This window comes from Bos indicus, chromosome 5 (genome assembly GCF_029378745.1).
Source record: "Bos indicus isolate NIAB-ARS_2022 breed Sahiwal x Tharparkar chromosome 5, NIAB-ARS_B.indTharparkar_mat_pri_1.0, whole genome shotgun sequence".
NCBI classification, from domain to species: Eukaryota; Metazoa; Chordata; class Mammalia; order Artiodactyla; family Bovidae; genus Bos; species Bos indicus.
In genome coordinates this window covers 65,937,876-65,963,539 of record NC_091764.1, presented here as the reverse complement: position 1 = coordinate 65,963,539, position 25,664 = coordinate 65,937,876, and the positions used below count along the sequence as shown (strand labels likewise).

The following is a 25,664-nucleotide window of genomic DNA, read 5'->3' as shown; positions in this document are numbered from 1 at the left end:
TTACAACAAAATTTTTGAATTTTCATCTTATGTTAATGAGAATTACATTTTAAAAATTAAAGAATGTAAATTTCTACATATATTCCACAAAATGTTATAAAAGAAGCATACTTTATTTAAAGTGTAAGTATGGCACCAACAGGAGTTTCAAAACCAGTACGTTGAATTCTCATCTCAGTTAATGGAAAATTCCCTAGCTAGTTCTTGAGTGCCTCTCTCCCTCTTATTTTAGGTTTGCGCGTTTATGAAATCTAAGTATATATCAGGTCAAACATTGAACAGGATCAGTAGGCTAATAAAAGGCATTTGCCATTCTGTGAAATTATTTCACAGATTATATCTGGTAAGTTAATGTTTAATAATGAACTGAGAACCTCATTTACTAAAGCAAGACTCATAAGGAATTTAGTGTTTTGACAAATTCAAAAGTCTCTTTCTAAAGCTTTTCTGTAGATATTCAATATTATATTCTTCCACCTTACCACCCCCACCCCTCACCCCTGCCTAGATTGAACAGATGAGGTAGCTATAACATTTTACTAGTGCCTAAAGCTGGAGAATATCACAAGTAAAGAACAAGATGAAGACCAAGTGTAGGAGGTGGAAATAAGCTAAGGAATCAGAAGTAAAGCAGTCATTAGAGGAATGCCAGTTGCCTCGTTTGCTTTAACAGTGCTGTGAGCAAACTGAACGCCACACACACACACACACAAAGAAAACAAAAATCACTGCTCTGCTATTTTGCATAGTTTTAATATTTGATAAAACTATGTCAAAATTGCTGCTGCTGCTAAGTCGCTTCAGTCGTATCCGACTCTGTGCGACCCCATAGACGGCAGCCCACCAGGCCCCACCGTCCTTGGAATTCTCCAGGCAAGAATACTGGAGTGGGTTGCCATTTCCTTCTCCAATGCATGAAAGTGAAAAGTCAAAGTGAAGTCGTTCAGTCGTGTCCAACTCTTAGCGACCTCATGGACTGCAGCCTACGAGGCTCCTCCGTCCATGGGATTTTCCAGGCAAGAGTACTGGAGTGGGGTGCCATTGCCTTCTCCGTTGTCAAAATTGCTAGTATTTATAAATACTTGTACAAATATAAAACTACTAAGTATGTGTCCTTTCACATTGGAAGTAAAGCCACTAACTTCTTTTTAAATTTTAATCTTCTCAGTAGCTCTTTTTAAAGTTATAGAGTCATAGGCCATCATTTTTTATGTACTGCCTGTTAAGATTTTCATGTCAGAGACATAAAAGATTTACATAACATTAAGATACTAGAGTCCCAAGTGTTAAAAAACTGAGTTTGTATAGAGACGAAAGAGTTAGTGGGACTATTTTTTAATGTAAAACTTAAATTAGATCACTAGAAAGAAATAATGACACTTTAGTTCTCTAACACATGGAGTTTCCTAATCACAGCATTTGGAATAATGAAATCTTTGAAGGGGGAAAATGAGTGTCTTTGCAAGCCAAGGAATATCCTTTGAATAGTGAATACCCACCAGAGACTTGGGATTACATTCAGAGGTCTGTGATTTTTTATTTCTTGTAGGATACTTTGGGATCTTTGTAGAATAGTAAAATTGTCCTAAAATTTGGGGGACTAGCAGAGGGTTGCCACCTTTTTATTTTGTCAAGTGATAAGAATTTTTTTAAAGTCTACTGCCTTCTATTATTATCATTTTATTTAAAAAAAATCATTATTACTCTAAATAGGAGAAAGGACTTAACTTCAAAATGAGACCTTTAATTTAAATCAATTTAACTTAAAATTTATTATGTTGCTCCTAATTGTCTTGCTTTGCTAGCCTGTGGTTGATGGTATTACTGTTGAGTAAATACTTACTCTCCCATCCATGCTCCTGCGGACAGAGACTTTGCTTGCTCTGTTGACCTTAGCCATGAGACTTGTTGAAGCCACTGTAATGTTAGCAGATGTGACTCAACCAGACACTTTAAATAAACATGTCCTAGATAGCTACTGGCCCCAGAGTGAGAAATACATTAAGCAGAGATGGACCCATCTGGCATTATGAAATAAGAGTGTCCCCAGACCCATAAGCAATAAATGCATGCCTATTTTTGTAAGTCTGAGATACTTGAGGTTGATAATATCATTGCAGCAGTGGCTGGGGAGCTAAATATAGTATTTATCAGCTTAATTTGCCAACCAGAGGGACAATTCTGATTGGCTTTCAGAGTCAAACCTCTTGGACTAAAAGCTAAACTATATAGATAAGATCTTTAAAAGAAACAGAAGATGTAGCTAAATCAAGAAGTTTAAGAAAGAGTAGTAACATGCACTCTCAAGTAACAAAGAAAGTAGGAATTCTGAGGGGACAAACTACCATAGAAAAATGTTTCAGTACAACTGTCTCCATTAACTCAAAGTATACAATTACCGAGTGACAAAGACACCAGCCAAATGGCAGCTCTGCAATTTGGGTAGAAGAAATAGCCAAATATATCCCAGGAATCATTCCTATCATTGTACTAAAGTGATGTCTACTGGAGTCTGGATCTGTGTATGTTGGTGATAAAGGTACCTTAGTGAAATCCTTGTGCAATCATATTCAAAACCTGTGTCATCTTGGATTTAGAATTGTATGCCGGTGATACCATGCTTTTAAAGAACATGCTAAATAGAATAACTAGGTCAATAAAGAAGTAGAGGATTTTAACATTTTAAACAAGCTGTACCTAACAGACATATATAAAACATCCAAACACTCCCAACATCAGCCAAATGTACATTCTTCTCAAGTGCACCTGGAACACATAAAAATAAACCATCTATTAGTCCTCAAAGCTAGGTTTTTAATCACACAAAGTGTCTTCTTTAATCACAGTGTAATGAACTAAAAACCTTTAACAGAAGGAAAAGCTACAGGTACATGGAAAGTGAATAACACACTCTCATTAAACAGCCAATAAGTCAAAAAGGAAATCACAAAGGAAATTAGATTTCACTTTGAGATGAGTGAAGAAACATAATATCCAGAATTTATAGGATGCAGTAAAAGCAGTGCTCAGAGGGAAATTTATAGCTGTGAACACTTACATTAAAAAGAACTCAAATTAATAACCTAAATTGATACCTTACAAAGCTTAAAAAGAAGAAACCCAAAACTAACACGAGTAAGGAAATAAGAAAGATTAGAACAAAGATTAACAAAATAGGGAATGGAGAATAATAGAGTCAATGACATCAAAAGAGGTTCTTTGAAAATATATAACAAAATGAGCAAACCTTTAGCTAGAGAAACAAAGAGAGAATACTATAAGTGGTAAAAATCAGGAAAAGTGGGAACATTACTACTAACCTTACAGAAATAAAAAGGATTATAAGAGAGTACTATAAATAGTTAAATACCAACAAATCAGATAACCTAGGTGTCTTGGACAAATTCTTAGAAACACAAAACTGCCAAAACTCAAGGGGAAAAAAAAAAGAAAATCTAAATAGACCTATAAAAAATAAAGAAACAATCGATAATCAAAAATTGCTCAACTAAGAAAGCCCAGGACAAGATTCTTCACTGGTAAATTCTGCCAAACATTTAAGGAAGAATTAACACCTGTCTCTCAAATGCTTACAGAAAGTAGAATAGGAGGAAACACTTTCTGACTCATTCTGTGAGGCCATCATTATCCTGATAACCAAAGCCAGACAAAGACTTCATAAAAAAAGAAAACTGCACACCAGTATTCCTTACAAATATAGATGCAAAATCCTCAATAATACACAGCTAAAACTAGAAAACTCTTAGAAGAAGAAAGCAGGGACAAAGCTTTAGTATCTTGGATTTGGTAATAGTTTCTTAAATATGACAAAAAAAAACACATCTATTAAAAATAAATAAATTGGGCTTCATCAGAATTTATAACTTTTGAATACCAGAGGACCCTGTCAAGGGAGTGAAAAGATATTCCACTGAATGGGAAAATGTATTTGCAAATTATATATCTAATAAAAGTGTCATCCAAGATATACAAGAAACTCTTCTAATTCAATTATAAAGAGACAAACAACCCAATTTAGAAAAAAATATATGCAAAATACATGAATAGATGATTCTTCTGAGAAGATATATAAATTGTTGACAAGCACATGAAAAGATGCTGAATGTCATTAGGGAAATGAAAATCAAAATAAAGTACCACTGAGCACTAAGATAACTATAAACACAAAGGAAAAAGCAAGTGTTGACAAGAATGTGAAGAAACTGAAACCCTGAAACCCTCATACTTTGCTGGTAGGAATGTAAAATGGTGTAGCCATCATGGAATAGAGTTTGGCAGTTCCTCAAAATGTTAAACATGTAACCCAGCATTTCCAATCCTTGGTATAGACCCAAGAGAATTAAAAACAGGTGTTTATTCAAATGAAAACTTACAAAGGAATGTTCCTAGCAGCACTATTCACAATAGCTAAAAGGTGAGGCAACCCAGATGTCCATCAGTAAATGAATGGACAAATAAATGTATATCCATACATGGGCTTCCCTGATGGCTCAGATGGTAAAGAATCTGCCTATAATGCAAGAGACTTGGGTTCGATCCCCTGGGTTGGGAAGATCCCATGGAGGAGAGTATGGCAACCTGCTCCAATATTCTTGTCTGGAGAATCCCCATGGCCAGAGGAGTCTGTCAGGCTACAGTCCATGAGGTCACAAAGAGTTGGACATGACTGAGCGACTAAGCACAGATATCCACACATTGAAATACTATTCACCTGTAAACAAAAATGAATATAGATACATGCTACACCATAGATGAAACTTGAAAACACTATGTTAAGTGAAAGTAGCCAGAGATAAAATACTCTGTGTTTCCATTAGGTAAATTCTCCAGAAGCAGCAGATCATTAGACAAAACAGATTAGTGGCTGCCAGGAAGTTGGAGGACCAGACATAGGAATGACTGCTTAATGAGTCCAGTGTTTCCTTTTGGGATTATGAAAATGTTCTAGAACTAGATAGTGGTGGTGGTTGCACAACATTGTGAATGTGCTAAGTGCTCCTGAACTATTTTAAAACTATTTAAATGGTGAATAAAATTTTTTAAATACTAAGCTTTATTATGTAATTCAACAATATGAAACAGTGCTACAAGATGGATTCTTAACGTTTTGTACTATAAAGAGCAGAAAGAATGTTTCTTTCTGCAACTCAAAAAAAAAAAAAAATTCTTTTTCATACACTGTTGATCTGTGCATATCTTCAGATGTTTGACTTTGACCTTTTCAAGGAGACACAATATTATAATCAGCTAAGAGATTTGTGGCCTTAGGGACACCATTTCAAAACACTCTATCCTTTCAAGAGGTTCATAAAACTTAACCTATTTTATTGAAAATTCCCAAATTCTGATTCAGAATGAAGATGGTCTCACTTGTACTAATGTCTCAATCTATCCATTAAAAGTTGGCACTTGTTTGTCTCTTGATACAGAGACTGAATGTATAGCGAATAAATGAATATGTAGACTAATTCATCCAGACAGCCAATGTCAAGTATCTACTATGTGCCAGGCACTGTGCTAGGTTCTTGGTAATCACCGATATATTTTTAAACCTGTGAATAATCATTTCAGAACCATTTTAAGCTTCTCTAAGACTCACACAGGTGTTTTATTTCCTGTAAATGAATTATAATAAAAATAATATTACTAAATATTTTATGGAGTACTTTACTGCATACTAACCAACACTGAGTGCCTTACCTATGTAAGTTTATTTAATTTTTACAACACGTCTGAGATAGGTTATATTTTTACCTTCCATTTATAAGATGAGGATACAGGGCATAGAGAGGCTAATAATTTGTGGAAAGGGACATAGCTGTTAAGGAGAGGAACTCGAGTATCAGGCAGTCTGACTGTACTACCTGCACTCTTAATTCATTCACCCTTCTCAGTGGCAATTTTCAAATTCATCCTGTGAGAAGATAGTATTTGTATCTAATAATATTTTAGATACTTCTTACTAATGTGCATTCTGTAATATGACTTTTTATTTAAGATTTCATCTAGTTTTAATATTCTGTAATATCTGCAAGTTCTTAAGAAAATTGAGTTCTCATTTAAAAGTTCTTTATCTGTCCCAATATTACCTTTTTTAAACATTTTCTAAAGTGTACTATACAATTTTGGGGGGCAGTCCTAAGATGGCAGAGGAATAGGACGGGGAGACCACTTTCTCCCCCACAAATTCATCAAAAGAACATTTGAACGCTGATTAAATTCCACAAAACAACTTCTGAATGCAGGCAGAGGACATCAGGCACCCAGAAAAGCAGCCCATTGTCTTCAAAAGGAGGTAGGAAAAAATATAAAAGGTAAAAAGAGAGACAAAAGAGGTAGGGATGGAGATCCGTCCCGGGAAGGGAGTCTTAAAAAAGAGAGAAGTTTCCAAACACCAAGAAACATTCTCACTGGTGAGTCTGTGGCAAGCCTTGGAACCTCAGAGGGCAACATAACCGGGAGGAAAAATAAATAAATAATTAAAACCCACACATTAAGTGCCCAACAGTAACTCCCAGCAGAGAAGCAGCGCAGATGCCTGTATCCACCACTAGCAAGTGGGGGCTGGGCAGGGAGGCACGGGCTGCATTGCTTAGAGTAAGGACCCCGCCTGAATTGCCCCGAGGGCTATCTGATGGAACTAACTAGAGATAGCAAACCAGACTGCAGGATACCCACCCCGCGAAAAGCCCTAACGTAAAACACTGCCAGGCCTGCTCACCAAACAAAGGACTGATTAGAGCTAGCTGGCTGTGGACAGACCCATCCCCCACTGGAGACAAGCAGGTGAGGGCAGCCAGAGCCAGAAGGGATCAGTCATGCCCCAGAGAGGCATCATCTACCAAACTGCAAGCAGGCTTCGTTGCTAACCAAGACTTCTTGGGATTCTGAACGGTCAACATCCACCTGAGAAGGTGCGCTGGTTGTATACCCAGAAAACTGAGTGGCAGGGACGTGGGAAGCCATAAGTCACAGAAACTGCACTAGCCAAACACCTGGTCACCTGAGCTGGTCAGACCTGGGAACAGCACAAAACGCAGGCCCAACCAAGTCTGTGCCTTTGTGGACTACCTGAGTACCTGAACCTGAGTGGCTTAGACCTGGAAAGTGCATACAACCCAGGGCCGGCCTCAGACAGTTCTCAGCAGAGTAACCTAGAGCCTAAGCAGTGTAGACAGGAAAACACACATACGGTGAGCGGGGGCAAACCCAGTGTAGCCGAGACACTGGGACCACTCCCCACAGATGCCAGTGTTATTTGTTTGCAGTGTTCCTCCCTCCCCACAGCATGACTGAACAAGTGAGCCTAAAAAAGTGTCTACCACCACCCCCTTGTATGAGGGCAGAAATTAGACACTGAAGAGACCAGCAAACAGAAGAAGCTAAAACAGATGGAACCGCCTTGGAAGTGACAGGCGACTTGGAGAAGTCTTGAGGCTACTGTAAGAATGAAAACCAGAAGCAGGAGGCTTAAGTCCAAATCCTGAGAACACCAGAGAACTCCTGACTCCAGGGAACATTAATGGACAAGAGCTCATCCAAAAGCCTCCATACCTACACTGAAACCAAGCTCCACCCAAGGGCCAGCAAGCTCCAGAGCAAGACATACCACGCAAGTTCTCCAGCAACACAGGAACATAGCCCTGAGCTTCAATTTACAGGCTGCCAAAGTCACTCAAAACCCACTGACATTTCATAACTTATTACTGGACACTTCATTGCACTCCAGAGAGAAAAAATCCAGCTCCACCCACCAGAACACCCGACACAAGCGTCCCTAACCAGGAAACCTTGACAAGCCACCTATCCAACGCCACCCACAGCCAGGAAACTGCACAATAAAGAGAACTCCACAAACTGCCAGAAGACGGAAAGGCCACCCCAAACACAGCAGTATAAGCAAGATGAAGGGGCAGAGAAATACCCAGCAGGTAAAGGAACAGGATAAATGCCCACCAAACCAAACAAAAGAGGAAGAGATAGGGAATCTACCTGATAAAGAATTCCGAATAATGATAGTGAAAATGATCCAAAATCTTGAAAACAAAATGGAGTTACAGATAAAAAGCCTGGAGACAAGGATTGAGACGATGCAAGAAAGGTTTAACAAGGACGTAGAAGAAATAAAAAAGAGTCAATATATAATGAATAATGCAATAAATGAGATCAAAAACACTGGAGGGAACCAACAGTAGAATAATTGAGGCAGAAGATAGGATAAGTGAGGTAGAAGATACAATGGTAGAAATAAATGAAACAGAGAGGAAAAAAGAAAAACGAATTAAAAGACATGAGGACAATCTCAGAGACCTCTGGGACAATGTTAAATGCCCCCACATTCGAATCAGGAGTCCCAGAAGAAGAAGACAAAAGAAAGACCATGAGAAAATACTTGAGGAGATAATAGTTGAAAACTTCCCTAAAATGGAGAAGGAAATAATCACCCAAGTCCAAGAAGCCCAGAGAGTCCCAAACAGGATAAACCCAAGGCGAATCACCCCAAGACACATATTAGTCAAATTAACAAAGATCAAATACAAAGAACAAATATTAAAAGCAGCAAGGGAAAAACAATAAATAACACACAAGGGGATTCCTATAAGGATAACAGCTGATCTTTCAACAGAAACTCTTCAGGCCAGGAGGGAATGGCAGGACATACTTAAAGTGATGAAAGAAAATAACCTACAGCCCAGATTACTGTACCCTGCAAGGATCTCACTCACATATGAAGGAGGAATCAAAAGCTTTACAGACAAGCAAAAGCTGAGAGAATTCAGCACCACCAAACCAGCTCTCCAACAAATGCTAAAGGATCTTCTCTAGACAGGAAACACAGAAAGGGTGTATAAACTCGAACCCAAAACAATAAAATAAATGGCAGTGGGATCATACTTATCAATAATTACCTTAAATGTAAATGGGTTGAATGCCCCAACCAAAAGACAAAGACTGGCTGAATGGGTACAAAAAGAAGACCCCTGTATATGTTGTCTACAAGAGACCCACCTCAAAACAAGGGAAACATACGAACTGAAAGTGAAGGGCTGGAAAAAGATATTCCATGCAAACAGAGACCAAAAGAAAGCAGGGGTAGCAATACTCATATCAGGCAAAATACACTTTAAAACAAAGAGTGTGAAAAGAGACGAAGGACACTACATAATGATCAAAGGATCAATCCAAGAAGAAGATACAACAATTATATATGCACCCAACAGAGGAGCACCACAATATGTAAGACAAATGCTAACAAGTATGAAAGGGGAAATTAACAATAACTCAATAATAGTGGGAGACTTTAATACCCCACTCACACCTATGGATAGATCAACTAAACAGAAAAGTAACAAGGAAACACAAACTTTAAATGATACATAGACCAGTTAGACCTAATTGATATCTATAGGACATTTCACCCCAAAACAACGAATTTCACCTTTTCTCAAGCACACATGGAAGCTTCTCCAGAATAGATCACATCCTGGGCCATAAATCCACCCTTGGTAAATTCAAAAAAATTGAAACCATTCCAAGCATCTTTTCTGACCACAATGCAGTAAGATTAGATCTCAATTACAGGAGAAAAACTATTAAAAATTCCAACATATGGACGCTAAACAACACGCTGCTGAATAACCAACAAATCACAGAAGAAATCAAAAAAGAAATCAAAATATGCATAGAAAAGAATGAAAATGAAAGCACAACAACCCAAAACCTGCGGGATACTGTAGAAGCAGTGCTAAGGGGAAGGTTCATAGCAATACAGGCATACCTGGAGAAACAAGAAAAAAGTCAAATAACCTAACTCTACTCCTAAAACAACTAGAAAAGGAAGAAATGAAGAACCCCAGGGTTAGTAGAAGGAAAGAAATCTTAAAAATTAGGGCAGCAGCTGCTGCTGCTGCTGCTGTGTCACTTCAGTTGTGTCTGACTCTGTGCAACCCCATAGACGGCAGCCCACCAGATTGTCCCATCCCTGGGATTCTCCAGGCAAGAGTACTGGAGTGGGGTGCCATCGCCTTCTCTGAAAATTAGGGCAGAAATAAATGCAAAAGAAACAAAAGAGACTATAGCAAAAATCAACAAAGCCAAAAGCTGGTTCTTTGAGAAGATAAATAAAATTGACAAACCATTAGCCAGACTCATCAAGAAACAAAGGGAGAAAAATAAAATCAATAAAAGTAGAAATGAAAATGGAGAGATCACAACAGACAACACAGAAATACAAAGGATCATAAGAGACTACTATCAGCAAGTATATGCCAATAAAGTGGGCAACTTGGAAGAAATGGACAAAATTCTTAGAAAGGTATAACTTTCCAAAACTGAACCACGAAGAAGTAGAAAATCTTAACAGACCCATCACAAGCACGGAAATTGAAATTGTAATCAGAAATCTTCCAGCAAACAAAACCCCAGGTACACACGGCTTCACAGCTGAATTCTACCAAAAATTGAGAGAAGAGCTAACACCTATCCTACTCAAACTCTTCCAGAAAATTGCAGAGGAAGGTAAACTTCCAAACTCATTCTATGAGGCCACCATCACCCTAATGCCAAAACCTGACAAAGATGCCACAAAAAAAGAAAACTACAGGCCAATATCACTGATGAACATAGATGCAAAAATCCTTTACAAAATTCTAGCAATCAAGCAATCAGAATCCAACACATTAAACAGATCATACATCATGCCCAAGTGGGCTTTATCCCAGGGATGCAAGAATTCTTCAATATCCACAAATCAATCAATGTAATACACCACATTAACAAATTGATAAGTAAAAGTCATATGACTATCTCAATAGATGCAGAGAAAGCCTTTGACAAAATTCAACATCCATTTATGATAAAAACCCTCCAGAAAGCAGGAATAGAAGGAACATACCTCAACATAATAAAAGCTATGTATGACAAACCCACAGCAAACCCATTATCCTCAATGGTGAAAACTGAAAGCATTTCCCCTAAAGTCAGGAACCAGAGAAGGGTGCCCACTATCACCACTTACTATTCAACATACTTTTGGAGGTTTGGCCACAGCAATCAGAACAGAAAAAGAAATAAAAGGAATCCAAATTGGAAAAGAAGTAAAACTCTCACTGTTTGCAGATGACATGATCCTCTACATAGAAAACCCTCAAGACTCCACCAGAAAATTACTAGAGCTAATCAATGAATATAGTAAAGTTGCAGGATATAAAATCAACACACAGAAATCCCTTGCATTCGTATACACTAACAATGAGAAAACAGAGAAATTAAGGAAACAATTCCATTCACCATTGCAATGAAAAGAATAAAATCAGATCAGATCAGATCAGTCGCTCAGTTGTGTCCGACTCTTTTGACCCCGTGAATCGCAGCACGCCAGGCCTCCCTGTCCATCACCAGCTCCCGGAATTCACTCAGACTCACGTCCATCGAGTCAGTGATGCCATCCAGCCATCTCATCCTCTGTCGTCTCCTTCTCCTCCTGCCCCCAATCCCTCCCAGCATCAGAGTCTTTTCCAGTGAGTCAACTCTTCGCATGAGGTGGCCAAAGTACTGGAGCTTCAGCTTCAGCATCATTCCTTCCAAAGAACACCCAGGGCTGATCTCCTTCAGAATGGACTGGTTGGATCTCCTTGCAGTCCAAGGGACCCTCAAGAGTCTTCTCCAACACCACAGTTCAAAAGCATCAATTCTTCGGCGCTCAGCTTTCTTCACAGTCCAACTCTCACATCCGTACATGACCACTGGAAAAATCATAGCCTTGACTAGACGGACCTTTGTTGGCAAAGTAATGTCTCTGCTTTTGAATATGCTATCTAGGTTGGTCATAACTTTCCTTCCAAGGAGTAAGCGTCTTTTAATTTCATGGCTGCAGTCACCATCTGCAGTGATTTTGGAGCCCAGAAAAATAAAGTCTGACACTGTTTCTACTGTTTCCCCATCTATTTCCCATGAAGTGGTAAAATACTCAGGAATATATCTACCTAAAGAAACAAAAGACCTATATATAGAAAACTATAAAACACTGATGAAAGAAATCAAAGAGGACACTAATAGATGGAGAAATATACTGTGTTCGTGGATTGGAAGAATCAATATAGTGAAAATGAGTATACTCCCCAAAGCAATCTGTAGATTCAGTGCAATCCCTATCAAGCTACCAATGGTATTTTTCACAGAGCTAGAACAAATAATTTCACAATTTGTATGGAAATACAAAAAACCTCAAATAGCCAAAGCAATCTTGAGAAAGAAGTATGGAACTGGAGCAATCAACCTGCCTGACTTCAGGCTCTACTACAAAGCCACAGTCATCAAGACAGTATGGTATTGGCACAAAGACAGAAATATAAATCAATGGAACAAAATAAAAAACCCAGAAATAAATCCACGCACCTATGTACACCTTATCTTTGACAAAGCAGGCAAGAATATACAATGGATTAAAGACAATCTCCTTAACAAGTGGTGCTGGGAAAACTGGTCAACCACTTGTAAAAGAATGAAATTAGAACACTTTCTAACACCATACACAAAAATAAACTCAAAATGGATTAAAGATCTAAACGTAAGACCAGAAACTATAAACTCCTAGAGGAGAACATAGGCAAAACACTCTCCGACATACATCACAGTAGGATCCTCTATGACCCACCTCCCAGAATATTGGAAATAAGAGCAAAAATAAACAAATTGGACTTAATTAAAATTAAAAGCTTCTGCACAAAAAAGGAAACTATAAGCAAGGTGAAAAGACAGCCTTCAGAATGGGAGAAAATAATAGCCAAGGAAGCAACTGACAAAGAATTAATCTCAAAAATATACAAGCAACTCCTGCAGCTCAATTCCAGAAAAATAAATGACCCAATAAAAAAATGCGCCAAAGAACTAAACAGACATTTCTCCAGAGAAGACATACAGATGGCTAACAAACACATGAAAAGATGCTCAACATCACTCATTATCAGAGAAATGCAAATCAAAACCACAATGAGTACCATTTCACGCCAGTCAGAATGGCTGCGATCCAAAAGTCTACAAGCAATAAATGCTGGAGAGGGTGTGGAGAAAAGGGAACCCTCTTACACTGTTGGTGGGAATGCAAACTAGTACAGCCACTATGGAGAACAGTGTGGAGATTCCTTAAAAAACTGGAAATAGAACTGGCATAGGACCCAGCAATCCCACTGCTGGGCATACACACCGAGGAAACCAAAATTGAAAGAAACACGTGTACCCCAGTGTTCGTCGCACCATTATTGTTTACAATAGCCAGGACATGGAAGCAACCTAGATGTCCATCAGCAGATGAATGGATAAGAAAGCTGTGGTGGCCCTGGGGGCGGGGCCTCCGCCGCCTCCTCAGCTTGGGCAGAGCAGTGATGGCGGCCACCACCGGGTCGGGGAGGCCGCAGGGGGTGGGGAACCAGGTCAGCGGAAGCTGCTGCCGCCGCCTCCTCAGCCCCATACTCCTCCACCGCCTCCCCAGCCGCTGCAGAAAGAGGCGGCAGCCCCTATGGATGATGGGTTCCTGAGCCTGGACTCGCCCACCTATGTCCTGTACAGGGACAGAGCAGAATGGCCTGATATAGATCCAGTGTCACAGAATGATGGCCCCAATCCAGTGGTCCAGATCATTTATAGTGAGAAATTTCAGGACGTCTGTGATTATTTCTGGGCTGTCCTGCAGCGGGACGAGAGAAGTGAGCAGGCTTTTAAATTAATCAGAGATGCTATTGAGTTAAATGCAGCCAGTTACATAGTGTGGCATTTCCAGAGTGTTCTCTCAAAGTCACTTCAGAAGGATCTACATGAGGAAATGAACTACACGTCTCGGCAATAATTGAGCAGCGGCCCAAAAACTATCAAGTTTGGCATCATAGGTGAGTGCTGGTGGAATGGCTGAGAGACCCATCTCAGGAGCTTGAGTTTATTGCGGATATTCTTACTCAGGGTGCAAAGAATTACCATGCCTGGCAACACCGACAGGTTATTCAGGAATTTAAACTTTGGATAATGAGTTGCAGTATGTAGACCAACTTCTCAAAGAGGATGTGAGAAATAACTGTCTGGAACCAAAGATATTTCATAATTTCTAACAGTACGGGCTACAATGATCATGCTATATTGGAGAGAGAAATCCAGTACACTCTAGAAATGATCAAACTAGTCCCACATAATGAAAGTGCGTGGAATTATTTGAAAGAGATTTTGCAGGGTCATGGTCTTTTCAAATATCCCAATCTTTTAAATCAATTACTTGCTTTACAACCAAGTCACAGCTCTCCCTACTTAATTGCTTTTCTCATGGACATCTATGAAGACATGCTAGAAAACCAATGTGACAACAAGGAGGAAATTCTTAATAAAGCATTAGAGGTAAAAACAAAAAAAAGGCTGTGGTACATATACACAATGGAGTATTACTCAGCCATTAAAAAGAATACATTTGAATCAGTTCTAATGAGGTGGATGAAATTGGAGCCTATTTCAGAGTGAAGTAAGCCAGAAAGAGAAACACCAATACAGTATACTAACACATATATATGGAATTTAGAAAGGTATTAACGATAACCCTGTATGCGAGACAGCAAAAGAGACACAGATGTATAGAACAGTCTTTTGGACTCTGGGAGAGGGCGAGGGTGGGATGATTTGGGAGGATGGCATTGAAACATGTATAATATCATATGTGAAACGATGAAACGATGAACCTGAACCAGTCCAGGTTCAATGCATGATACAGGATGCTTGGGGCTGGTGCACTGGGATGACCCAGAGGGATGGTATGAGGAGGGAGGTGGGAGGGGGATTCAGGATGGGGAGTGCATTTACACCAGTGGCATATTCATGTCAGTGTATGGCAAAACCAATAGAATATTGTAAAGTAAAAAAGAATGAGGAAAAAAAAAGTGTACTATACAATTTTGAATGAACCTCATAGAAAATATAACCTATCAAAATATATAATGATAAAAATATTTTGATTGTACATTTCTCTAAAATATTTTAATATTACATAAGTGTTTTAATTATATTACATATATCTATAAAAAAACAAGTAGTTATAGAATAGCAGTACAGTGTATATGTGTTCAGACATGACCACATAAGATATAGTAACATGTAGTCTTTGTCACTCTTTACAAGGAATAAATTTGAGTATTAGAAACATAAGATAACAGGAAAATGTAAGGCAGAGGCAAAGCTGCCAAGCTGCACAATTCCAGGGCTATGGCTTACAGAGTACAATGTAAATAGTGCCATCTGGAGTTCTGCAATGTGATAACCTTGAGCAAAACTTGGTATTAGACTAAAAACTGAAGTCAGTAGTAATAATAAAAAAAAAAATGTAGTATGGGAAGTGAAAGAGTATGGAAATAAAGGCTAATCAAAATAGAAATAACTTGACAAGACAGATTATAGGATGTCAAGTTGAAAAAATAGGGAAGGATAATATTCTTGCAAAGTAGCCAATTTTTATATGGATGGTGTCAGAGTAATTCACTGTTATGACATGGGATGGAACACTAACAAAGATTGAAAAAAATATATTTCCTATCTTGAAATGGCCCCACCTAGTATTTCTCAATTTTACTGTGACATGCAAAAGTCATGTAGAATGGCTAGCATCCCTGATTCCCTTTCACTAAATGCTTGTAGCACCCCACTCATTAGGACAATCAGAAATGTTGTAACTAGGTGTTGGAACCATGCCCTGTTGAGAAATTTTGATTCAGTTAATAGTAAGTGATCATACTAAGTGTTTTATATAAATTAATTCATTTACTCCTCAAAAATACTATTTGGTAGATTCTCCAATTGAAGTTTTGATCTTTTTATATTATTGAAAAAGCAAATGTTCATATTATTTCTATGCCCTGATCAAAATCAAGCGTTATGTAGGGTTTAATAAAATTGATAGAATTATACTTAGTGTAATGTGTACAGACATGTTATCATCTTCTGCTTGGGAAGAATTTATCATTTTTGAAAGATACCTTTGCTAAAACACTCCAGTACCAACTCTTGAAACAAAGATGTCATATTCATTCATATGTCATTAGGCCAACTTTCAGATAAGGAGCAAGAAAGGAGAAACGGAGTTTTGTAAAGGACAAGGAAAATGATCCTAGAGTAGACTGCCCTTTTCACTAAGGGATTTTACAGGATCAGCCATGCTTGACTACCCTAGAGTCATCCCAGCCCTAGAAGAGTACCCTCTTAAGTATTTAGTGAGTGAGTGAAGGAATGAATACAATCCTTTATCTGTCACCATGTCTTTATAAAAAAAATGCCATTACCAAACAAACATCTGACAGATGTGTTTAAGAAAAGAATTCCCAAGTAAATCATAGGATTGCTAGTCATTCGGCCTCATGTTAGAACACCATTCTTTTTATGGTCCCTCTTCATGTTCTCCATATATAGATCTATCATATACATACATTTATGTACAGGAAAATATAAGTACTAGTACTTCAAATTATGACCTAGAATCATCTGAAGAAAGTTAAAATTATTATTTTTGAGAGGTAAGTAAATGCATATTTAGAAAGATTTATTATCCCCCTCCTTCCCAAAGAAGGTAAAAATGGTGTTTAAGTATTTACTGGGTTAAGCTTATTATTTTAAAAACTCACTAATACAGAACATTTCATTCCTAGTCAGTGCCAAATAACAGATGTTCTTGTATATTAAAAACAGTACCGTTCTGTAAGAACAAGTCAGATCAACAAGTATTTATTAAACATGTTTAGTATAGCCAACATTTAGTACTTTGGGGGATACAAAAGAAATAGAAGATGCAGTACTCACTGTAACTACAGAAGATGTCAGAACTAAATACATTTCCTCCTCCTCCTCCCCAGTAATCTTTTAAAATATTAGATAAAATTTATGGTGAAGGAAAAGTGGCTTCCAAAAACCAAGGAATTCTTAGTTCAAGACTAAAATAATAGAGGCGTGTAGTGTGCCATTCACTTTGTCTATAAAACACAGAATATTGGTAGTTGTCATGCTCTAGCTGTCATCAATTTAACTAAAATGGGAGGAAGGGTAAGACATAAAAAATAATGATTTTTTTAGGAATATAACCAAATTGCTAGATAAGGGAATACTAAATTACCTTAGATATCCACTAAGCCAATAATGCTGTTTTTTGAAAATTATTACGAGAGAAATAGAATGTTTATCAACTGTCTTCTATATATCCCATGTTAGCTAAATTCTTCCCATAATACTTCTGCTCATGTATATTTGCATCTTTAAGATCCACAGTTAAGACAGTGTTCCTCCCCGAACCCCACCCCAGCTAAGATCACAAAATAAGTGATTTACTTAAAATTAGTCCTTATGGGAAAGAGAGAAGAATGAAGACTGAGAACCTTCTTAAGACAGGCCAAGAGAGCATTGCTTGGAAGATCAATCTGCATTTAGGAGCAGTTAAATGATGCCTGATAATTACAGGTACAAAGTGAAATCAGGAGAATGTATACTATTCATTATAATGTATGGTTAAATAATTACAGAAATAAAGTTTTCTGCTTGTCTTCTAAAATTTCCTCTAGTTTTTTATAACATTTTGAATCAAGATTAATTATTTCATAGTTCTAATAAGAGCTTTAAGAATGAGATAAAAGAGACAGCTTGTATTGAATTTACCTCTAGTGAGTGAAACATAAGGATTTAATGTCTTTATAAGAACCATCCAAAAATTATAGTAAACTCTTTTGATCACCTTTGCAGATCTCTGTTATGTCGAAGCCATGAAATAGTGTGTTAATAAAAGATTGTAATAGAGTGAAAAGTTATAAAATGATGAATTTTCTGAAATTTTATATGATCGTGTACTGGTAATACCACTGTGGTGTTCAGCCCTTTGGTCTCTCACGTGCTCTTGCAGATGAAATATAAAACCAGTGCTTCATAAAGCGTATTACCCTATCCATGACTGCAGTAACTTAAGCTTGCTTTTTAGCCATTGTAGCCATTGTGTGGTTGTAAGAAGTGAATTGTACAAATAATAACCATATTCTTGAAACATATCCATTCAGGTTTATTTTGAAAGTCCACTAATGTAACTGATAAGGAGTACCTTCCCTCTTTTGTAGCATATAGTTAAATAACTTACAAAGTATATCAAAATTTTTCTTCAAAGTAATGAAAGGGGATTATTTCCTGGGTAGTATTACTGGTGTTTGTGTTAAGGTTTATGTTAGTTAAAGGAAAAGTCCTTTTATTCTGAATTCCTTGAAGATGAAATAACTAAATATCTGTTTGAAAACTACCATATGCTATTTCTTTGCAGTTGAGAGTTTAATTTCGAGGTTTATTTTTAAATCTGACAAAATATCTCACAATTCCTATGCTTCAGAAATGTTTGTCTTTGTAAGTTAAATAAGATGTCACTTCTCCTCTGGGGTGGCCCTCAGGTATGATAAATTGGTAGTTTCTGCTGCATTTGTTTATAATTTTAAGGAAAAAAATGAAGGAATGACATGTAAATGTGTAAGATTTTTTAACCCCTCCGAAGCTTCATGATGTATAATAGTAGATTGTTGTTTGTGTGATAAAGTTGGTTTATTAGTATTATATTTGAAACAGGCCACTTCCTCTCTCCTTCAAAGTACAGCCTTTGATTATTGACTCTATTTTTGACTTATAAATTTTTGTGTTCATAAATTTTAATATTATTTGTAGACAAGTGAGTATAAAGATATCACAGCTTAGATGTACAAATAATAGAGCATGAATGTTCCTATCATGGATTACACCTTTTTCTTAAGCACTCATTAATGTGATTTTCAGAAACCACTTAGTTTAGTCTTTTTAGTTAAAACATCTTAGTTATTCTGTTTTAATAGTCTTTTGTGGGTAGTAACCCAGAAGGTAATTTACTTCTCAGGATATCTCCTTGCCCTTCTTCCTTCCCAAAACACTTCCTGGGTACAGGGAGAATCTAATAAAACTTCTGGGCACGAGGAGGGATAGCTGTGTATCTGGCCTTCACACTGTCCTCTGGTTGATTCATGATTTTTAATTATTGAAGGATAAAATAGCATAAGTAATTATCTTTCATTTTCATCCTTATAATTGTTCTTACTCTTGTCAGTAAAATTTCTGGTAGTCCATTTCATCTGTTATTAATACTATTTGCTTAGTAGTATCAAGTATTGATTTTTTTAAAAAAGCAGAATTAGTCTAATATTTTTTCTGAGTATATTTGAAACACTAACATATCCTGAAAGTATCCTTTGCAAAATTTTTATTTTATACTGTCATACCATTTTGTGGGCTTCCCTGGTAGCTCAGCTGGTAAAGAATCCACCTGCAATGCAGGAGACCCCAGTTCAATTCCTGGGTCGGGAAGTGGAGTGGCTACCCACTCCAGTATTCTGGCCTGGAAAATTCCGTGGACTGTATACTCCATGGGATTGCAAAGAGTCGGACACAATTGAGCGACTTTCACTTTTTTCACCATTTTGTCACCTCCACTGTTAAAGCCTTTCCCTTTAAAGGGAATAGAGAATCAGAGTTCTCTATAGTCTAAGCCACAAGCTGACAGTTTATTCATTCATCTCTTTAACCTCCCATATCCCTGTCAAGATTTGTCCACCTAATCCCTAGATTTGTGCTTTCAATTAAGTGATTCCCCACCTCTGAACTCCTTTTCAACTTAAAACCAGATATTTTAGTACTGAATATTTTTGTATTTGTTTCACTCTTCCTCCTATTTGTGTGTTCACTTACTGTGGAAAGATACCACATTTTCCCCTTTTTTGAATCATCCATAGCATGATGAGTGACTTAGTGATTGATTAGTAGGAAATGATGGGGGAGAATCTTCATTTTGCTGTCACAAACTCAGTGAAAATTATGTTTCTTGTCTAGGAGTGTTGAAGGTCGCTTTCCTGTACAAGTAACATTTGTAAAGTGCCTTCTCATCTTTATAACTACATCTAAGTATTGCTTTTATTCTTTTATATTTAATTAATCAACACAGTGATTCATGTGTTCCAGTCCTGTCTTTTAAAAGGATTATGGTTTGTATTTTTCACTTTACCAGTTAGAAAGGGCCAAATGAATACAGATGTGTCATTTAATGTCATCTATTCCTTCTTTTGTCTGTTGTAAACATTTGGTAGCAGAAATTTCCTTCTGTGATGAACTCCTTAATAGACAATGAGCTGCCAATTAAAAATGGAAAATAAAATTATCCAGGAAATTTCCTTTTGAATTTTCAGAGGGAACACCTCCCTCTAAGCAAAAGACCTCTTGAGACTATCTAGGCTATCCCCTATATGCCAGCACCTAATTTATGAGACGTTTTTATTAATTAAATGGGACACTTAACATTTAAGTACCATATGGTTGCTGCTGCTACTAAGTCACCTCAGTTGTATCCGACTGTGCAACCGCATAGATGGCAGCCCACCAGGTTCCCCCGTCCCCGGGATTCTCCAGGCAAGAACACTGGAGTGGGTTGCCATTTCCTTCTCCAACCATATGGTTAGGAATACTTAATATTCTACTGAAAAGTACTCAGCCTGAAATGAAGCAATAATTTTACAATAAACTACCAAAAGTAAGATAAGTTCCTAATCTTAGATCAGCATACCTCTTCACCTGTACATCAAAGAACTAAATCTGAGAGTTCTACTTAAGACCACAGAGTTGAGAGGGGTGGGGAAGTTATAGTCATAGTCAAATTGCATCAAAACTGTCATTTACCTCAAGAGTAATGCTGTCTGTATCCAGTGCCCTTAGATTCAGTCTATATTATTGATTTCTTAATATGTCAGCATTACCTTAAAAGCTTTTGTTTTGAAATTTCCCTTGCAAACATTTGAATAGGTATACATATATGTTTTATATAGGTCCTGATTTTTGACCATGGTAGTTTAACTTGATAATGTTATATTTTTAGGAGAAGGCAAAGGCACCCCACTCCAGTACTCTTGCCTGGAAAAATCCCATGGACGGAGGGCCTGGTGGGCTGTAGTCCATGGGGTCGCTAAGAGTCAGACACGACTGAGCGACTTCACTTTCACTTTTCACTTTCATGCGTTGGAGAAGGAAATGGCAACCCATTTTTATACTTTGATGAAGTGTCTATTATCTTTCAATATGTTTTATTATGTATATTAAAGTTATAAACCCTTATAGCTTTTCTATTTCTTGCTATACCTCTTGCCTGAAAAGTGTGCTTCTTCAGTTATAATGAACTTTTAGGTAATTTTACAAATTATAAACAAATATACTAGCAATAAATTTGGAAATATTAAAATGTGAATTTATGGGTTTTTTTTTCCAATTATAGTAGAAACTCTTATCTGACATGGTCTGAACTTGCAGTTCCTTAGATAACCAAAAAGTCAACAAACTCAGGAAATCATTTTAAAGGAATGTCTACCTAACTTATTTAATTTACTTCTTTGATTTTTGTTTGCACTTGATCTTTGTTGCTGCACGTGGGCTGGTTGCGGAGAACAGGGGCTGCTGTCTAGTTGCGGCATGTGGGCTTCTCGTTGCTGTGGCTGCTCTTGTGCAGAGCACAGGCTCTGAGCCTGCCGGTTTCAGTAGTTGCAGCTCACAGGCTCTAGAGCACAGGCTCAGTAGTTACAGCGCAGAGGCCTAATTGTTTCGTGGCATGTGGAATCTTCTTAGACCAGGAATTGAACTCATACCCCATGCATGGGCAGATGGGTTCTTATCCAGGGCACCACCAGGGAAGTCTTACCTTATTTTAATAAATAATATATATATGAAAATTTGCCAGTTTTTTGGTATAGACCAAGGATTTTTGTTTTTCTTAAATTATGTATCCATTGATTTGCTTTGGACTTCTTTTTTGCATAAACCACACCCTAATCCAGTGTCTACAATGAAAACAAAATTTGTCAAGCAGTCATAATTCAAATATAGCTATGTTTTTGTTTCAACTGTTTAATCTTTTATAACTGTCATGCATGCCTAATTTAAGAGCATTTTTTCATTTAGAAACTTACCTTCATTTAGTTACCATCAACTTAGTTCCATTGAAACAGTTCTTTCACATTCATATTTTGCCAGCTTATATAATTATGTAATTACAATAGACTAATAAACATGGATTTACATGACTTACAAGCAGCAGTTCACTAAGCCCATTTTTCTGTGAGGTAAGCCTACAACAGATGCACATGTGAGCTATTAGAAAATAATCTTACTCTTGTCAGTTCTGGAGAGAGAAAAAGTAATCTTTCAGAAGGAGGTCAATTAAGAGAGTTTTTACTATATACTGTGTTCACTACATTTTAAAACTGATGGAAATTTATTCATTTACAAATACATGAAAATAACAAAAAATGCAAGTGGAAAGGGAATGATTTGAGAAATCAGCCTTACAGATAAGCTCAACTGAAAAATTGTGCCTTTTGCTATTGAGACAAATAATTCTTTTAAGATTGTTTTGTCAGAAAATTTGTCAGAGAAAGTTTAGGCATTTTCAGTTGGTGATTACAAAGAAAGATGAAAGGGGAAAGAAGATAAATGAGGTACAGCCAGTCTGGAAACCTGTTTGACAGTATACTTGCTAAAGTTGAATGTATTTGTAAGCTATGATCTAGTGAGTATCCAGAAAGTGGAGGTGGAAAAATGTGGGCATGTGTCTATGTAAGAGTGGAATGAGTGTGTGGATGTCTATATTCACTAAAAGACATGTACAGGAAAATCTGATTGGAAACAACCTGAATGTCTGTCAGCAGTAGAATGGGTAAATACTTGGCAGTGTACTTAATTAATGGAACACTATGTACAGCAATGAGAATGAACAAAGGACAACATGCAGCAATGTTAGTAACTTTAACAAGATTTAATAGTGAATTAAAGATGCCAGACCAAGAAAATACACTGGATAGTATTTTCCATAGGATTCCATATTTATGATATCCCAAACCAGCAGAAGTCAGGATGGTGGGTACTTTTTGTGAGAAGGCAAGAAAACAGGAAAAGGGGGTGGCAGAGAATGAAATGGTTAGATAGCATCACTGACTCAATGGATGTGAATCTGAGCAAACTCCAGGAGATAGTGAAGAACAGAGGAGCCTGCCAGGCTACAGTCCATGGGGTCAAAAAGAGTCGGATGTGACTTAGCAACTGAATAGCAACGACGACAACAAAGGAAATAGGGACTATAAGGAAGCACAGATGACATTTGAAGTTCTGGAAATGCTATCTTAATCTGGATGCTTCAGGTGTGTTCTCTTTGAGCTGCATGCTTAAGATTTATGTATTTTTATTATTTATGGTATACTGCAAAAAAAGAAATGTGATTTCATCTGATGGGACTATGTTAACTAGATGAGATATGTAGTAAAGACACAGGAAAATAAGTTGAGCTCCACAAAAGGATTTGAGAGAAGCTTAATTATAGAATCTATCAAAATGGGAAATAAAACCTAACAAGTTAAAGTGTACCATCTGTAGCTAATTTAGCTGTGATAACTCATTTCAGCCCAGTTGGTTGTATTTTGCATGCTTAGTACTTGGATTATGCAACTGCTGAGAATTATTTAATAAGCATATAATTATAAGCTATAAATCATTTTACCCTAATCCCATAAAGTAATCTGGATCACTCTCCTCATTTTTTAAATCAGTTTGGTTTGTTTGTTTTGTTTTTTCCCAAAATGTATCAGATTCTGTTCAGGCTAAATACTGTTTAAAAATGAGATTAAAATTTGGTTCAGTGGACAAGAATATACTTCATCAATTGGCCTGTTTTTAAAGAATATCCATTTTTTAAATCTCTTTGGTTTCCTTCATTTGAAATTAAAAAGTCATGAAAATATCCTGGTCTGTATTCATTCAATATAATAGCAAACAAAAGTTAAATACATATGAGAATAAAATCAAAAGAATGGAGCCTTTAAACCATTCTCTCATGGGATTCATTGAATATGCAAGACAAATTTCTGCTACTTCAATAGTGGTAAAATATATGCTAGCCCACTACTTTATTGTATAAACGGTAATAAGGAAGAAAGAAATATTCAGTTGCCTTGACTAATAATCTTATGTATTGTGGAAAGTGGAAACACAATTGAATAAACCCATAGGAAATGTGATTCCAACCTCCTCAGTTAAATTGTAGTTGTCTCGCTATGTAGTAAATACAGATGAAGTGTTAATTTAGCGAGAGGAAAAAAAGTGTATGCTGCTTCTATTTAATCAAGTAGATAATCATTTTAAAGCATATTTATGTTAGTTTATATGTAACTAAGATATTTAAAGATTGGAGATCCTATAATTTCTATAGAAAGGAAAAATATTTAAATCCTGTGGTTTGGCACAGAATAGTAGAGGCATTGTAAAATAAATATGTCTGCTTTCTTTGAAATAAAATTTTGCTTCAACCTTAAAAACATTCCCTAAGTTTCTTGAAACTGTTTTATGGTCCCTAATGAGATATGAACTATAATATAGAAGAAAAACTCCAAGGCATTCTAATAAATGCATTCAGTTCTTAAGGACTAGATTCTGTGGACACTTTGCCAGCTACTCTTTACCTTCTGTCTCATGCCATCCTAACTCTATGCCACACTCTGTACCAGTGAGATATAACAAAGATAGAATGTGAAGAATGAGCTCAAAAACCAGTAGTCTAGATGAAGAATAGGACTTCTCACAAGTCATTACTGAGACTTCGGAATCTTGAGCTCTCCTCTGGGGATGGGAAAAAATTGAGATGGAAATTGAGTAGGTTTGTTTTAAGTATTGAAGAGAGGGAGAGTACAGGGAACCAGATGCTTGTTCCTTCAGCCATTCTATCCTTTAATTTTTTATTAGTCAAGGCTTGTTAGAGAAGAATTTAGGAAGTGAGCCATATCAGAAAAGGTAAATGATAGGAAATAGCCCTTGGCCTGGGAACCCAAAGGCAGAAGGAGTGAGCAACTCCTATCTCCCTAAATTCACATCACCTCATACTAGCTTCTTTATGTTTAAAATGGGAGCTCTGGGGTGGAAGAGAGGGGTACAGGTGTATGTTTTAAGTACCCCTGGTAGAAATTATTGTTAATTGAAGTGACTACTGAAGGGGCTTCCCTGGTGACTCAGATGGTATGTATACAATGCAGGAGACCTGGGTTCGATCCCTGGTTGGGCAGATCCCCTGGAGAAGGAAATGGCAACCCACTTCAGTACTCTTGCCTGGAAAATCCAATGGACGGAGGAGCCTGGTAGGCTACATAGAGTCCATGGGGTTGCAAAGAATCAGACACAACTGAGCGACTTCACTTTCACTCACTGAAGTAGGAATACAACCTGATTAGTGACCTACAAAAACCTCAAGATTCTGTCCACAAAAGAAAGAGTTCATGAATAATTTAATTTGGTTTCTGTGTTATGGTATTGCTGTAGTAGATTAATTAGAAAATGTATGTGCCTGTTTTTCCATTATTGAATGTGGTAAAACTTAAATTCTTCATACTGATTTTACATTTTCTAAAATAATTATAATTGTTATAATTTTCTATAAAAGATGCTTTAAATACAGATATCTACCCTATAATCTCTAGTTGATAGCCTTGAATAAATTTAGGGAATTTCTTTTTTTTAGTAACATATCAAAAATATTTAACATTATACTCCTGTTCTTTTAT

The 25,664-nt window shown here is 37.0% G+C and overlaps 1 protein-coding gene and 1 pseudogene across 1 annotated transcript in view; both read left to right on the top strand.

Annotated features, from left to right (window-relative positions):
• LOC139183159 (protein farnesyltransferase/geranylgeranyltransferase type-1 subunit alpha pseudogene) lies at positions 1–25,660 on the top strand (annotated as a pseudogene).
• The window catches only part of NUP37 (nucleoporin 37), a 52,055-nt gene that overhangs the window by 15,849 nt on the left and 10,542 nt on the right, over positions 1–25,664 (top strand). The window lies entirely within an intron of this gene.